Source organism: Citrus sinensis, chromosome 9 (genome assembly GCF_022201045.2).
Source record: "Citrus sinensis cultivar Valencia sweet orange chromosome 9, DVS_A1.0, whole genome shotgun sequence".
In the NCBI taxonomy this organism is placed as follows: domain Eukaryota; kingdom Viridiplantae; phylum Streptophyta; class Magnoliopsida; order Sapindales; family Rutaceae; genus Citrus; species Citrus sinensis.
In genome coordinates this window covers 20,620,433-20,639,026 of record NC_068564.1, presented here as the reverse complement: position 1 = coordinate 20,639,026, position 18,594 = coordinate 20,620,433, and the positions used below count along the sequence as shown (strand labels likewise).

General features: G+C 37.1%; 1 non-coding gene and 1 pseudogene across 1 annotated transcript; both read left to right on the top strand.

The window, feature by feature from the left end:
* The window catches only part of LOC127899930 (uncharacterized), a 59,634-nt pseudogene that overhangs the window by 8,090 nt on the left and 32,950 nt on the right, over positions 1–18,594 (top strand).
* Positions 11,545–11,648, top strand: LOC127900128 (small nucleolar RNA R71). The gene has a single exon (XR_008052150.1). It is a non-coding gene; the product is annotated as a small nucleolar RNA R71 (small nucleolar RNA).

The following is an 18,594-nucleotide window of genomic DNA, read 5'->3' as shown; positions in this document are numbered from 1 at the left end:
ACAGTGAAAAGGAAACATAAGGTGCAAAAGAGAGCTTTTCTAGCAGAACATGTAAGTTCTATTTTCTCAACCAATAGTGCTTTAAAATAGAAGGATCTTGGTTGTCCAACTATTTCTTGCACTATTGAGGATCATAAAATTGGACATGCTTTACTTGATCTTGGTACTAGTGTTAATTTGCTTCCTTACTCAATGTACCAACAACTCAATCTCGATGAGTTAAAACCAACTTCTACCACTCTTTTACTTGCTGATAGATCAATTAAGGTTCCAAAATGAATAATTGAAGATGTATTAGTTCAAGTCGATAAATTCATATATCCTGTGGATGGTGGGACAACTGGCTTCTTCAGTTCAGACCTTGGCAATGACCGTTGAGAAAGGTAAGTTTCCAAGTCAACCAGTGCCTAATCCTAAAGGAGTACATGAAGCAAGTACCAGTTCACCACAGCAGCATGGAGAGGTCAAAGCAGTCATGACCTTACGAAAAGGAAAAGAAGTCGACAACAAAGTGGAGATGGCGGTGACAAAAGAAAATCAAATTGTACCTGTGAATGTTGAAGACTCACCACCGGAGGAGAAAGAAGAAACCAACCCACGAGAATACGCTTCGAAAGCTCCATTTCCTCAGAGGTTAACGAAAGGAAAGAAAGGAAAATCCACAGGTGAGATTCTCGAAATCTTCAAATAGGTAAGTATTAACATCCCTTTACTTGATGCTATAAAGCAAGTTCCATCTTATGCCAAGTTTCTTAAAGACCTTTGTACTAAAAAGAGAAACATTCATGTTCAAAAGAAGGCATTTTTAATAGAAAATGTTAGTTCTATACTCCAACATAAAATTCCTCTAAAATGCAAAGATCCAGGTTTCCCCACTATCTCATGTAGCATAGGGAACCACACAATTGAGAATGTTTTATTGGATTTAGGAGCTAGTGTAAATCTGTTGCCTTACTCAGTATTTTTGAAACTTGGACTTGGAGAATTACACCCAACTCCAGTGGTGTTACAGCTTGCAGATCGGTCTATGAAAATACCTCGTGGTATTGTGGAGGACGTGCTTATCCAGGTAGACAAGTTTTATTTTCCTATTGATTTCATTGTAATTGACACTCAACCAATATAGGATTCAAGGAAGCACATCCCCATTATTCTAGGCCGACCTTTCCTAGCAACTGCGGATGCTCACATTCAATGCAGGACTGGAAATATGCATTTTTCCTTCGACAACATGACTATGGAGCTGAACATCTTCAACATTGCCAAACAACCTCACAGTGCAGATGATGGAATTGTTGATGTGGATTTAATAGAAACAATAGTTGATAATACTTTTCTTTCAAACCTTAGTGATGATCCTTTACAAACATGTTTAACTCACTTTGGTTTGGATTTTGATATTGACAGATCGGTCGATGAGGTCAACGCCCTACTTGACTTAGCACCATCCATGGACACTAATAAATAGAAGTCAAGAGTTGAACAACTAGCACCATCAGAAAAGAAACTCATCCCATCATTAGAATCACCACCGAAACTCGAGCTCAAACCATTGCTCAACACATTGGAATATGCATTTTTAGGAGAAGAAAATAATCTGCCAGGAATCATCTCATCATCCCTAAATGACGAATGTTGTGCAAATTTTAATGTACTCGCAAGCGCACGAATCTATTGTAGTATAGACTAATGGTGACGAGTGTCGATCCCACGAGGAGGTGGATTTTAATTGTGTGTAGAATTAATTTTGTAAATGGGTGATTGGATTTGTGGTGGAAATGATTTGGAATCTGCTAAAACTTAAATTAAAATGGCGAGAATAAATTGAAGCGAAATCTATTGAAATAACATACTTGGGTATCTGGATCCGTATCAACATGCATCATGGGCTAAATAATCTGTATTAATGACAATTAAATCATGAGGGGGGAATTCACACCTCATGAACCACGCTCTAATCAATATGGTGCTAAGGGCTTATCGTGCCAAATAATAATAACATTGTACTAGAGGGCCGGTGAAACCAAGGCGGTACTAGACAAGATTAGTATTATTTGTCGACGAGAAGTCAAAACATCCACAAAAACTAGAGGGGAAGAGAAAATAAATTTACCAAATAAAGCCCATGACACATGTTGAGACTTCACCTTCAACCCAAGCTTGAAAGAAAATTAGCCACTCATAATTGAAGTAGGGGCAAAATGGGAATTTATTAAAATATGAAGAAAATACAAGATGGAGAGAGAATTACAGAAAATGGAGTCCAAAAATGGATTCAGAGATATCAAATTAGGGGGGAGAGGCCCCCTTTTTATAGATACATGGAGTAAATCATGGCCATCGGATTAAAAACAGTTTGGACGCTCAGGATTGCGCCACGTCATCAGTCGACAGTCCACGGTTTGACCACACGGATGAACAGTAACACGGTTTGACCCGGATGAACAGTAACGCAGTTTTGTTGAAAATAATCCTGTGTGATGCATGCACCGTACGCGAGATATTTCGTCCACTGATATGCTGCCACGTCACCATCAACAGTACATAAGAATTTTAGTCCAACAGGATCGTGACACCTCGTCAGTCAATGCCACGTCATCATCCGTCTATGTGAACAGTGTCGTGAACAGTAACGTATACAGTACCGTACATGTGAATAGTGCCATTTTTCCTTTTATGCTCCTCCTAAGGTTTTTGACCGTCCTGAGTTCAAAAGTGATGTCCGTTTTGCCGTCTGATTTCTCCTTTATTGTGAAATGACTATAATGCCCCTAAAATACATAAAATACTTAATTAAAATAAAACACATGTAATTAAATCACAAGAAGGTTAAATACATAAAAGTAAGGGTTGTTAGTAAGACTTGAAATATAAAATGACGGTTTTCTCGTTTATAAATATGCATTTTCTAACACTCAACACACCCCCCAACCAGCTTATTGCTAGTCCCTAGCAAATAAAGCGAAAACAAAATTCAAATTCAAAATGATTTTTTTTTAGAAACACTCGTGTTTATTCAATCAGATTAATGATAGCAATCAAATAAAAGTATAAGCATTATCTCCAGTCTAAAGCAACATCACACCCACATCAACCATCCACATGAATTAGCCCAGTAGACTTTGTTATAGCTACTTTCAAGAATGACATGTCAAACCCCAAAATCTCACTGGAAGTAGTGACACTCTCACAAATAAATTAAACCCAATAAAAATAGTCACTCTAATGAATGGTAATTGAGAGAGAAAATAATAAAGAAGTGATATCACATGCTCTCACCAAGATGAAATAAATATGCCCTCAGCTTAGAAATAATACGATCTCAAGTCAAATAAAATGTTAGTCAACCCACTTTATTTATCTTTTTTTTTTAATTATGCATCACTACATCTTTTTAGCCCATATAACTAGCTTCTACTTCGGACTATAGTTCCCTAAAATCAAGAAGGACTTTTATTAGGACGTAACGTAGGCTAGGGACATGGTTAACAAAGAAAGGAAATAAGGAAAACAAAGTGTATGTTTGAGAAAAATGCAAAGAATTTTTTTTTTTTTGGAAGTTGCAAGGTGGATTTCACCTATTATTGTTATTTTTATTCTTTTGAAACAACAACTTTTGTTTTGTTTTTTTTCTCTTTTTTTTTTTGCTTTTATTTGGCACAACTTCACTGAACAAAATAATTATTTACATTTTTCTCAAACATAAATAGGTGATGGACCTTATAAGACATCGGGTAATACTCCAAATCGGAGTGGGTCAAGATGATAAGTTGACAAAGAAGAGGTTTTTTTTTTTTTAAAGGCTCAAAAGAGTTAACTATGGATATATCACAAAAGGCGTGGCTAAAAAGGCTCAAACAGGACAAAGATGGCCTTTCTATCGTCTTTTAGGGCTCTAAATAATCATCCATATCTACTAGTTAGATGGGCCTCCCAATGTAGCAACACACATTTTTTTTTAAGGGTTAACTCAAAAGAAATCTAAAGATCGTATATAAAATAATAAACTGTTAAGCTATATAAAGAATGGGCAAAAGGGTTACTCTCTAAGAAAAATGATAGGCTCAAAAACTCACTTGGTACTTATTATGATATGTTCATTCCTTCAAGCAACTCATATTTGTCTCTAACATCAACATGTAGAGTAGCAAAAATAATGTAACATCACTTAAGACCAAAGATAATACAAATACTAAAATTTAAAATTAATCATGTCATCCAATGTTAAAACAAATCACACAATTTGTTTTTTTTTAAAAAACATTCTACCCCCCAACCTATTCTAAACATGAAAGGAAAATATGCATGCAGAAATGTGAAAATGATGCAAAAAAAAAAACAAATTAGAAAAAGTACACTTAAAATGATAGAAAAAGAAAATGGTTTTTTTTTTTACTAAGAAGATGCGTTTCTAGAGGCACTACACTCCATATTCAGCCATCTTCGACTCAAAAGTTGGAAAATATATATTCATAGAGGAGAAATTAAAAAGAAGAAAAAAATAAACATCAAAACTTAATAAAGAAAAAGAAAATGTCTAATTTTTTTTTGAATTTTTTTTAAAATTTTTTTTTTGTTTTTTTTTTCAAACAATGAAGATGCGTTTCTAGAGTAACTACACTCCATATTCAGCCATCTTCAACACAAAAAGTTAGCAACAGTTAGTTTCTACAACAAAAAAATCAGTAAAAACCTAACCAAGATTCCACAATTGTCGACTATTCCCTCCCCCCAACCAGAATGAAACATTGTCCTCAATGTTTGAAAGGAAAGAAGTAGAGTTTAGAAGACATCACCTGGGTGGTGCAACACAGAAGAAAATATTTACAGGCGTAGAGTTAAATCTAATTTGTACTTCTTACTGCTGCTACTGTTACCATCATTATTTGGACGCTCCAACACAAAGGTCCAGGGGTCTGGCTCCGGTCTATAAGCTTGTAACAGATCAAGTAGCTCATTAGCAGTGTGAGCACAAATAAAGAGTTTTTTTCACATTAGCGGGAATGAAATAGTTTTTTATTGCATGGTTAAGAAATGCGATAAAGCCATCATAAAAGTTATTGACATTTAACAAACCGATGGGTTTCTGGTGGATGTGGAGATGGGCCCAAGATGCTAGTGTGATAAGTGTCTCTAGTGTTGCAAGATCTCCTGGAAGGAAAATAAAAGCATCAGCATGATTAAGCATTTCAGTTATTCTTTCTTGCATACCTGAGACGACTAACTCTTCTCCAGTTGATGAGTCAGACGAACTGCCCAACGGTTTTAGGACTCTTGGGATGATGCCTAACACTTGACTTCCTCTGACAAAAGCTGCTTCAGAGACCATTTTTGATAACACTCGGTTACCTCCTCCATACACCAAGTGTAATTTTCTCTCTACTATACTTCGACCAAGATCGATGGCTGCCTCAACGAACTCTTTATGTTTGCCATAGGTAAATCCAGAAAGCACACAAATGTTCTTGAATTGTCTATTTGGAGTAGCTGCCATTGTGATACTTCTCGAAAAACAATTTGTGAGTGCTTGACAAAAAAAATCACATTTAAGAGTCTTGGTGACAGTGGGTCACAGTTGTGTATGAGGTAACATGTCAGTGTCAAATAACGCTTAAAGCAAGTGGCTCGCGAGTAAAAAAGGAAACAGTCAAAAGGAAAAAGTAAACAGTAATAAGAAAAAAAAACAAACAATAATAAAATTATTAAGGACAATAATACACACAATAAAATAATAGTGAAATAAAATAACAGTAAAGTGAAAGGATATTTACAGGTAGTTTCGACTGTGGCTCACATCTTCCTCTGGTTTTACGTCCAGAAACGGCTTGAACGCCCTCTATGGGTCGAGGATAGGCTTCCTATCCAGTTTTCTTATAAACTGGCAAACAGGGTCGTTTATAGTCAGATTCTCGAGACTATATCGTGCATGCTCTTTCTGGAATAATGGCCATAACTGGAGAATCGCTCCTTGCACATATCCACTGGGATGCGTTTCAAGAGACAAAAGGATATCATCCAATGACTCCTTATTCAAGCCATCCCTAATGATATCATCCAATGACTCACCTGCCGATCGTACGTTAGCCTTGATTATCCAACGGATGTCAGCAGGTATGTTATTCCTCATGAGTAATCGTATGCGTTCGGACCGAGCTTTATAGATCGTAAGGAGGGCATTCTGAGGAAGTGAAGGGAATCGCTTGTGAAGCTTCACTAGAATCTCGTTTCTGTCCATACTTTCACCTCAGAATATCAGTTATTATGGGAAACTGAAGTAACCGACTTGATTGTCACGGAGTACCGTTATCCGCCACTTCACCGGGGTAACAAACTAAAGTACACAAACAGAAAAACAAATTAAAACACACAAAGAAAATTAAAATCGTCCTCTTATTGAATTTACCTCAAGCTCCAACTGGATGTCGTAAACACTTCTCTCAATGTCTCTGAGTTGGCTTTCTAAACCCTCAACATAGGCTACTAACTCTGGTGGTTGTAGAGCCCAAATGCGATGTGTTTTACAAAATTGAATCTGCCTTTTGAGATGAGTTTTGACACGTTGAAGTGGTTTAAGAATGTTTAGGAGGAACGGTCTAAGTAAGGTACTCATGATTAAAAATGATAAGAGAAAACTTAATAATTAAACAAACACACTTATGCAAAAATAACTTCAATTAGCAAAAGAATAATATAAAGAAAGAAAGAAAAAAATCAAATCACCGAAAAGAAAAAAAATCAATTCAAATTTGGTGGGTCACTCAAATTTATCTCGATGTCTTCTCCATGTGGTTGGTATTCTAAATATGGCTTTAATCTTTGACCATTAACTTTAAACGTGACACCGTTCTTTGGGTCCTTAATTTCAATTGCCCCATGTGAAAAAACAGTATGAACAATAAATGGGCCAGACCAACGAGAGCGTAACTTACCTGGGAATAGGTGCAAGCGAGAATTGAATAAAAGCACTTTCTGACCTGGAGTGAACGATTTTCTCATAATTTTCTTATCATGGAAGACTTTCATTCGTTGCTTGTAAATCTTGGCATTTTCGTATGCATCATTGCAAATTTCTTCAAGTTCTGCCAGCTGTAATCTTCTTTCTGAGCTGGCTTGCTGCATGTCAAAATTGAATTTCTTGATGGCCCAATATGCACGATGCTCGAGTTCCACAGGTAGGTGGCAAGCTTTTTCATATACTAGCCTGTAGGGTGACATCCCAATCGGGGTCTTGAAAGCCGTTCTATATACCCATAAGGCATCATCAAGTCTTAATGACCAATCTTTTCTGTCCGGCCTCACCGTCTTTTCTAATATGTGCTTTATTTCTCGATTGGAAATCTCAACTTGGCCACTGGTTTGCGGATGATACGGGGTCGCCACTTTGTGTGTGATTGAATACTTTGTCAAAAGAGCCTTGAATGCTTTGTTACAAAAATGGGCACCACCATCACTGATTATCGCTCGAGGGAATCCAAAGCGTGAAACAATGTTGCTTTTCAAAAATGCTATCACCACCTTGTGATCATTGGTCCTACATGGAATTGCTTCTACCCATTTCGATACGTAGTCAACAGCAACCAATATGTATTGATGGCCAAAAGACGGGGGAAAGGGTCCCATGAAGTTGATACCCCATACATAAAAAATCTCAACCACTAAAATTGGATTTAGTGGCATCATGTTCCTTCGTGTAATGCTCCCCATTCGTTGACACCTATCACATGAAGAACAGAAAGTGTAAGCGTCTCGAAATATAGATGGCCAATAGAAACCACATTGTAAAACTTTAGTCGCTGTTTTCTTAGCACTGAAATGGCCTCCACAAGCTTGTTCATGGCAGAATGAAAGAATATTCTGAATTTCATTTTCTGGGACACATCGTCTAACAATTTGGTCTGCACAATACTTGAACAAATAAGGGTCATCCCAAAAGAAATTCTTTATCTTTGCAAAGAATTTAGCCTTATCTTGCTTGGTCCAATGCTCTGGAAGTTTACTTGTAACAAGATAATTAACTATATCAGCATACCAAGGTAATACTTCCACACTCATTAATTGTTCATCTGGAAATGACTCATTCAATATTAATGGCTCTGTAATTGTGTCAAAATGGAGACGAGAGAGGTGGTCCGCCACAACATTTTCTGTCCCTTTCTTATCTTTGAATTCCAAGTCAAATTCTTGCAAAAGTAACACCCAACGAATTAGTCTAGCTTTTGCATCTTTCTTTATGAGAAGATATTTAAGAGCAGCATGATCTGTGAACACGATTATTTTACAACCAACGAGATAAGATCGAAATTTCTCTAATGCAAACGCTACTGCTAGCATTTCTTTTTCAGTAGTTGAATAGTTCAACTGTGCATCATTCAATGTCATACTAGCATAGTAAATAACATGGGGAATTCGATCAACTCTTTGTCCTAATACTGCTCCTACTGCATAATCAGATGCATCACACATAAGCTCAAATGGTAAGTTCTAGTTCGGGGGCTGAATGATGGGTGATGATGTCAACAAATGCTTTAATTTTTCAAACGCAAAAAGACATGAATCATCAAAGACAAAAGGTACATCCTTAGCAAGTAGATTGCATAAGGGTCTAGAAACTTTGCTAAAATCTTTAATGAAACGTCTATAAAAACCAGCATGCCCAAGGAAAGATCTTACTTCTCTGACTGTTTTGGGTGAAGGAAGATTAGAAATGAGATCCACCTTGGCTTTGTCAACCTCAATACCTTTGCTCGAAATGATGTGACCGAGAACAATACCTTGTTTTACCATAAAATGGCATTTCTCCCAATTTAAGACCAAATTCTTCTCGATACATCTCTGCAGAACTAGTGTTAGATGATGTAAACATTGATCAAATGAGTCACCAAGGACAGAAAAATGATCCATAAAGACTTCAAGGAATCGTTCAACCATATCAGAAAAAATGCTCAACATGCATCGTTGAAATGTAGCAGATGCAATACATAATCCAAATGGCATTCTCCTATATGTAAATGTGCCAAAAGGGCAAGTGAAAGTAGTTTTCTCTTGATCTTTTGGTGCTATGGGAATCTGATTGTATCCTGAGTAGCCATCTAGAAAGCAATAAAATTCATGGCCTGCTAATCTATCAAGCATTTGATCGATAAATGGTAAAGGAAAATGGTCTTTACGTGTGACAGAATTCAACTTTCTATAATCAATGCATACACGCCATCCTGTAGTTACTCTAGTGGGTATCAATTCATTATCGGCATTGGTAACTACAGTGACTCCTGACTTTTTCGGGACAACTTGCACAGGACTGACCCATGAACTATCAGAAATGGGGTAAATGATACCTGCATCTAATAGCTTAAGGACTTCTGTTCTAACAACTTCTTTCATATTAGGATTTAACCGACGTTGCATTTCCCTAGTAGATTTAGCATTTTCATCAAGGTGAATGTAATGCATGCAGTCTACTGGGTTTATACCTTTAATGTCTGCTATGGTCCATCCTAATGCTCCTTTGTGCTCTTTTAAAACATCCAACAACTTACCTTTTTGTTCGTCATTTAAGGATGATGAGATGATTACCGGTAGAGTACTTTCTTCACCCAAAACGCATATTCCAAAGTGTTGGGCAATGGTTTGAGCTCGAGTTTCGGTGGTGATTCTGATGATAGAATGAGTTGCTTCTCTGATGGTGCTAGTTGCTCAACTCTTGACTTCCATTTATTAGTGTCCATAGATGGTTCTGAGTCAAGTAGGGCGTTGACCTCATCGACCGATCTATCAATATCAAAATCCAAACCAAAGTGAGTTAAACATGTTTGTAAAGGATCATCACTAAGGTTTGAAACAAAAGTATTATCAACTAATGCTTCTATTAAATCCACATCAACAATTCCATCATCGGCATTGTGAGGTTGTTTGGCAATGTTGAAGATATTCAGCTCCATAGTCATGTTGCCGAAGGACAACTGCATATTTTCAATCCTGCATTGAATGTGAGCATCCGCAGTTGCCAAGAAAGGTCGGCCTAGAATAATGGGGATGTGCTTCCTCGAGTCCTGTATTGGTTGAGTGTCAATTACAATGAAATCAATAGGAAAATAAAACTTGTCTACCTGGATAAGCACGTCCTCCACAATACCACGAGGTATTTTCGTGGACCGATCTGCAAGTTGTAACACCACTGGAGTTGGGTGTAATTCTCCAAGTCCAAGTTTCAAAAATACAGAGTAGGGCAACAAATTTACACTAGCTCCTAAATCCAACAAAGCATTCTCAATTGTGTGGTTCCCTATACTACATGAGATAGTGGGGGAGCCTGGGTCTTTGCATTTTAAAGGAATTTTGTGTTGGAGTATAGAACTAATGTTTTCTGTTAAAAATGCCTTCTTTTGAACATGCATATTTCTCTTTTTAGTACAAAGGTCTTTAAGAAACTTGGCATAAGATGGAACTTGTTTAATAGCATCAAGTAAAGGGATATTAACACTTATCTGTTTGAAGATTTCAAGAATCTCACCTGTGGATTTTCCCTTCTTTCCTTTAGCTAACCTTTGAGGAAATGGAGCTTTGGGAACGTATTCTCGTGGGTTAGTTTCTTCTTTCTCCTCCAGTGATGAGTCATCAACATTCACAGGTACAATTTGATTTTCTTTTGTCACCGGCATCTCCACTTTGTTGTCGACTTCTTTTCCTTTTCTCAAGGTCATAACTGCTTTGACCTCTCTATGCTGTTGTGGTGAACTGGTACTTGCTTCATGTACTCCTTTAGGATTAGGCACTGGTTGACTTGGAAACTTGCCTTTCTCAACAGTCATTGCCAAGGTCTGAACTGAAGAAGCAAGTTGTCCCACCATCTTCTCGAGGCTTGAAACTGATTGAGCTTGTGAGTTGAAACCTGCTCTCAACTCATTTCGTAGTCCATCAATGGTGCGGTTCTGTTGTTCAATCGTGGAGTGAGTAACATTCTTGAAATTTTGGAATGCATCCTCCCATGGTCTGGGTTGAGAGTAGTTCTGGTTCTGATTGTATGGTCTAAATGGGGGCTGAGAGGCTTGAGGAATTTGCGGAATTGGTTGCATTGGTGGAGCTGGAGCTGCTGGTCCATTCTGTTGGAATCCTTGAGACCATGAAAAATTGGGGTGGTCTCTCCATCAAGGATTATATGTGTTGGAGTATGGGTTGTAATTCGATGTTTTTTTTATTACACCTATGGCATTGGCTTGATCTGAGTATGAGTCATGGTCATGTGATTCTGTTGATTTAGCAGTCGATAACGATGCTATTTGTCGAGCAAGACCTTCAACCATCTCCTTGACTTCTTTGATTCCCGAAGTTGACTCGCCAATTTGAACCTCATTTACTCCCTTAATTCTTCTAGTATTCCTGAGTGATCGACTCCGTTGTTGGGAATTATCCGCTTGTCGCTGGAAGAATTCCCAAATCTTTGATGCACTTTTTGACATTAGCTCTCCTCCACTTATTGCCATTAGCCATTCTTGCACATTCGGCAATAATCCCTCCAAAAAGTATTGGCATTGGTGCCATTTCTCATACCCATGATGTGGACAGTTCAAGAGTAGCCCATTGAATCGCTCCCACGTTTCGAAAAACTGCTCGTCTTCTCTCTGTGTAAACTCTGAAATTTCCCTGCGAATAGCATTGGTTTTATGCACTGGGAAATATTTATTCAAAAATTTTGTAACCATTTGTTCCCATGATGTGATGCTATTAGCAGGCAAAGTATTTAACCATGAACGAGCTCTATCCTTTAAAGAAAATGGGAATAATCTGAGTTTAACATCATCGTCTGAAAAATTTTCATATTTAAAAGTTTGACAAATTGCATGAAAATCATTCAGATGATTATATGGATCCTCATTTTCTAGGCCATAAAATGTTGGGAGACAATTTAGCACACTAGGTTTTAGTTCAAAACTCCTAGCAGCTACATTTAGGTATCTTATGCATGATATGCTCAAATTAGCTAAGGTACTAAAATAGTCCTTAAATGGCCTCTCCTGTGGTGCTTGTAAATCTATTCCAAATTTATTTTTAATGTGTTTTTGTGTGCGAAGTGTTTTTTCTAATTCAAGGTCTATAGGTTAAAGATTAGGAAATAATGACCTACGACCATGCATGCAAAACAAATAAAATAAAAATAAAGATGGGAACAAAACAAATAAAAATAAAGAAGAGGGAGAAATTACAATACTAACCTTATTGCGCTATTACAACATTTCTATAAAAATACACAAAAATAAATACGTGAAATAAATTAACTAAAAATTAAATTAATAAAATAAACAAAAAAATTACAAAGAAAAATAAATTGAAAATTAAATTACAGAATTTTAAAGAAGAGAAAAAGGAAAGAAATACTAACCTTTAAATGTAGATTCACTTTTTTTTTAATAAAAACAAAATTACAAAAAACAATTAAATGAAATTATTCACAAAAATTAATTCTATGAATTAAAATTACTTACCTCCCCGGCAACGGCGCCAAAAACTTATTGTGCAAATTTTAATGTACTCGCAAGCGCACGAATCTATTGTAGTATAGACTAATGGTGACGAGTGTCGATCCCACGAGGAGGTGGATTTTAATTGTGTGTAGAATTAATTTTGTAAATGGGTGATTGGATTTGTGGTGGAAATGATTTGGAATATCCTAAAACTTAAATTAAAATGGTGAGAATAAATTGAAGTGAAATCTATTGAAATAACATACTTGGGTATCTGGATACGTATCAAAATGCATCATGGGCTAAATAATCCGTATTAATGACAATTAAATCATGAGGGGGGAATCCACACCTCATGAACCACGCTCTAATTAATATAGTGCTAAGGGCTTATCGTGCCAAATAATAATAACCTTGTACTAGAGGGCCGGTGAAACCAAGGCGGTACTAGACAAGATTAGTATTATTTGTCGACGAGAAGTCAAAACATCCACAAAAACTAGAGGTGAAGAGAAAATAAATTTACCAAATAAAGCCCATGACACATGTTGAGACTTCACCTTCAACCCAAGCTTAAAAGAAAATTAGCCACTCATAATTGAACTAGGGGCAAAATGGGAATTTATTAAAATACGAAGAAAATACAAGATGGAGAGGGAATTACAGAAAATGGAGTCCAAAAATGGATTCAGAGATATCAAATTAGGGGGGAGAGGCCCCCTTTTTATAGATACATGGAGTAAATCATGGCCATCGGATTAAAAACAGTTTGGACGCTCATGATTGCGCCGCGTCATCAGTCAACAGTCCACGGTTTGACCACGCGGATGAACAGTAACACGGTTTGACCCGGATGAACAGTAACGCGGTTTGGTTGAAAATAATCCTGTGTGATGCATGCACCGTACGCGAGATTTTTCGTCCACTGATATGTTGCCACGTCACCATCAACAGTACATAAGAATTTTAGTCCAACAGGATCGTGACACCTCATCAGTCAATGCCACATCATCGGTCAATGCCACGTCATCATCCGTCTATATGAACAGTGTCGTGAACAGTAACGTATACAGTACCGTACACGTGAATAGTACCGTACATGTGAATAGTGCCATTTTTCCTTTTATGCTCCTCCTAAGGTTTTTTACCGTCCTGAGTTCAAAAGTGATGTCCGTTTTGCCGTCTGATTTCTCCTTTATTGTGAAATAACTATAATGCCCCTAAAATACATAAAATACTTAATTAAAATAAAACACATGTAATTAAATCACAAGAAGGTTAAATACATAAAAGTAAGGGTTGTTAGTAAGACTTGAAATGTAAAATGACGGTTTTCTCCTTTATAAATATGCATTTTCTAACACTCAACAACGAACAAAAAGGTAAGTTGTTGGATGTTTTAAAAGAGCACAAAGGAGCATTAGGATGGACCATAGCAGACATAAAAGGTATAAACCCAGTAGACTGCATGCATTACATTCACCTTGATGAAAATGCTAAATCTACTAGGGAAATGTAACGTCAGTTAAATCCTAATATGAAAGAAGTTGTTAGAACTGAAGTCCTTAAGCTATTAGACGCAGGTATCATTTACCCAATTTTTTATAGTTTATAGGTCAGTCCTGTACAAGTTGTCCCCAAAAAGCCAGGAGTCACAGTAGTTACCAATGCTGATAATGAATTGATACCAACTAGAGTAACTACAGGATGGCGTGTATGCATTGATTATAGAAAGTTAAATTCTGTCACACGTAAAGACCATTTTCCTTTACCATTTATCGATCAAATGCTTGATAGATTAGCAGGCCATGAATTTTATTGCTTTCTAGATGGCTACTCAGGATACAATCAAATTCCCATAGCACCAAAAGATCAAGAGAAAACCACTTTCACTTGCCCTTTTGGCACTTTTGCATATAGGAGAATGCCATTTGGATTATGTAATGCACCTGCTACATTTCAACGATGCATGTTGAGCATTTTTTCTGATATGGTTGAACGATTCCTTGAAGTCTTCATGGATGACTTTTCTGTCTTTGGTGACTCATTTGATCAATGTTTACATCATCTAACACTAGTTCTGCAGAGATGTATCGAGAAGAACCTCGTCTTAAATTTGGAGAAATGTCATTTTATGGTAAAACAAGGTATTGTTCTCGGTCACATCATTTCGAGCAAAGGTATTGAGGTTGACAAAGCCAAGGTGGATCTCATTTCTAATCTTCTTCCACCCAAAACAGTCAGAGAAGTAAAATCTTTCCTTGGACATGCTGGTTTCTATAGACGTTTCATTAAAGATTTTAGCAAAGTTTCTAGACCCTTATGCAATTTACTTGCTAAGGATGTATCTTTTATCTTTGATGATTCATGTCTTGTGGCATTTGAAAAACTAAAGCAGTTGTTGACATCATCACCCATCATTCAGCCCCCAAACTGGAGCTTACCATTTGAGCTCATGTGTGATGCATCTGATTATGCAGTAGGAGCAGTATTAGGACAAAGAGTTGATCGAATTCCCCACGTTATTTACTATGCTAGTATGACATTAAATGATGCACAGTTGAACTATTCAACTACTGAAAAAGAAATACTAGCAGTAGTATTTGCATTAGAGAAATTTCGATCTTATCTCATTAGTTGTAAAATAATTATATTCACAGATCATGCTGCTCTTAAATATCTTCTCACAAAGAAAGATGCAAAAGCTAGACTAATTCGTTGGGTGTTACTTTTACAGGAATTTGACTTGGAATTCAAAGATAAGAAAGGGACAGAAAATATTGTGGCGTACCACCTCTCTCGTCTCCATTTTGACACAATTACAGAGCCATTAATATTGAATGAGTCATTTCCAGATGAACAATTAATGAGTGTGGAAGTATTACCTTGGTATGCTGATATAGTTAATTATCTTGTTACAGGTAAACTTCCAGAGCATTGGACCAAGCAAGACAAGGCTAAATTCTTTGCAGAGATAAAGAATTTCTTTTGGGATGACCCGTATTTGTTCAAGTATTGTGCTGATCAAATTGTTAGACGATGTGTCCCAAAAAATGAAATTCAAAATATTCTTTCATTCTGCCATGAACAAGCTTGTGGAGGCCATTTCAGTGCCAAGAAAACAGCAAATAAAGTTTTACAATGTGGTTTTTATTGGCCAACTATATTTCGAGATGCTTACACTTTTTGTTCTTCATGTGACAGGTGTCAACGAATGGGGAGCATTACACGAAAGAACATGATGCCACTAAATCCAATTTTAGTGGTTGAGATTTTTGATGTATGGGGTATCGACTTCATGGGACCCTTTCCCCCTTCTTTTGGCCATCAATACATAGTGGTTGGTGTTGACTACGTATCAAAATAGGTAGAAGCAATTCCATGTAGAACCAATGATCACAAGGTGGTGATAGGATTTTTGAAAAGCAACATTGTTTCACGCTTTGGATTCCCTCGAGCAATAATCAGTGATGGTGGTGCCCACTTTTGTAATAAAGCATTCAAGACTCTTTTGACAAAGTATTCAATCACTCACAAAGTGGCGACCCCGTATCATCCGCAAACCAGTGGCCAAGTTGAGATCTCCAATCGAGAAATAAAGCACATATTAGAAAAGACGGTGAGGCCAGACAGAAAAGATTGGTCATTAAGACTTGATGATGCATTATGGGCATATAGAACGGCTTTCAAGACCCCGATTGGGATGTCACCCTACAGGCTAGTGTATGGAAAAGCTTGCCACCTACCTGTGGAACTCGAGCATCGTGCGTATTGGGCCATCAAGAAATTCAACTTTGACATGCAGCAAGCCAGCTCAGAAAGAAGATTACAACTGGCAGAACTTGAAGAAATTCATAATGACGCATACGAAAATGCCAAGATTTACAAGGAACGAATGAAAGTCTTCCATGATAAGCAAATTATGAGAAAATCGTTCACTCCAGGTCAGAAAGTGCTTTTATTCAATTCTCGCTTGCACCTATTCCCAGGTAAGTTACGCTCTTGATGGTCTGGTCCCTTTATTGTTCATACTGTTTTTCCACATAGGGCAATTGAAATTAAGGACCCAAAGAACGGTGTCACGTTTAAAGTTAATGGTCAAATATTAAAGCCATATCTAGAGTACCAACCACATGGAGAAGACACCGAAATAAATTTGAGTGACCCACCAGATTTGAATTGATTTTTTTTTCTTATTTTCATTGATTTGGTTTTTTTTTCTTTCTTTATATTATTCTTCTGCTAATTGAAATTAGTTTTGCATAAGTGTGTTTGTTTAACTATTACGTTTTCTTTTATCATTTTTAATCATGAGTACCTTACTAAGACCGTTCCTCCTGAACATTCTTAAACCACTTCAACGTGTCAAAACTCATCTCAAAAGGCAGATTCAATTTTGTAAAAACATCACATTTGGGCTCTACAACCACCAGAGTTAGTAGCCTATGTTGAGGGTTTAGAACGCCAACTCAGAGACATTGAGAGAAGTGTTTACGACATCCAATTGGAGCTTGAGGTAAATTCAATAAGAGGACAATTTTAATTTTCTTTGTGTGTTTTAATTTGTTTTTCTGTTTGTGTGCTTTAGTTTGTTACCCCGGTGAAGTGGCGGATAATGGTACTCCGTGACAATTCAGTCAGTGACTTCAATTTCCTATAATAACTGATATTCTGAGGCGAAGGTATGGACAGAAACGAGATTCTAGCGAAACTTCACAAGCGATTCCCTTCACTTCCTCAGAATGCCCTCCTTACGATCTATAAAGCTCGGTCCGAACGCATGCGATTACTTATGAGGAATAACATACCTGCTGACATCTGTTGGTTAATCGAGGCTAAAGTACGATCGGTTGGTGAGTTACCTCCAAAATTTATTGCATACATGCCTGGTTGTGGTAAAGGAAATTATGCAAGAAAACGACGAGCTCAAAGAATTTCTGTTGCTTGTCATAAGTGTGCCAGAATGAGTTGCAATAAAAACCCATGTTCTTTAGGAATGTTTTCTGATAACAGGGAAGATAAGATTCAATTCATTAGGGATGGCTTGAATAAGGAGTCATTGGATGATATCCTTCTGTCTCTTGAAACGCATCCCAGTGGATATGTGTAAGGAGCGATTCTCCAGTTATGGCCATTATTTCAAAAAGAGCATGCACGATATAGTCTCGAGAATCTGACTATAAACGACCTTGTTTGCCAGTTTATAAGAAAACTGGATAGGAAGCCTATCCTCGACCTATAGAGGGCGTTCAAGCCGTTTCTGGATGTAAAATCAGAGGAAGATGTGAGCCACAGTCGCAACTATGTGTAAATATCCTTTTACTTTACTGTTATTTTATTTCATTTCACTGTTGTTTTATTGTGTGCATTATTGTCTTTAATTATTTTATTACTGTTTGTTTTTTTCCTTATTACTATTTACTTTTTCCTTTTTACTGTTTCTTTTTTGGCTCGCGAGCCACGTGCTTTACGCGTTATTTGACACTGACAGGTTACCTCATACACAATTGTGACCCACTGTCACCAAGACTCTTAAATGTGATTTCTTTTTTGTCAAGCACTCACAAATTGTTTTTGAGAAGTATCACAATGGCAGCTACTCCCAATAGACAATTCAAGAACATTTGTATGCTTTCTGGATTTAACTATGGCAAACATAAAGAGTTTGTGGAGGCAACCATAGATCTTGGTCGAAGCATAGCAGCGAGAAAATTACACTTGGTGTATGAAGGAGGTAACCGAGGGTTATCAAAAATGGTCTCAGAAGCAGCTTTTATCAGAGGAAGTCAAGTGTTAGGCATCCTCCCAAGAGTCTTAAAACCATTGGGCAGTTCATCTGACTCATCAACTGGAGAAGAGTTAGTCGTCTCAGGTATGCAAGAAAGAATAACTGAAATGCTTAATCATGGTGATGCTTTTATTTTCCTTCCAGGAGATCTTGCAACACTAGAGGCACTTATCACACTAGCATCTTGGGCCCATCTGCACATCCACCAGAAACCCATCCGTTTGTTAAATGTCAATAACTTTTATGATGGCTTTATCGCATTTCTTAACCATACAATAAAAAACTACTTCATGCCTTCCGATGCGAAAAAACTCTTTATTTGTGCTCACACTGCTAATGAGCTACTTG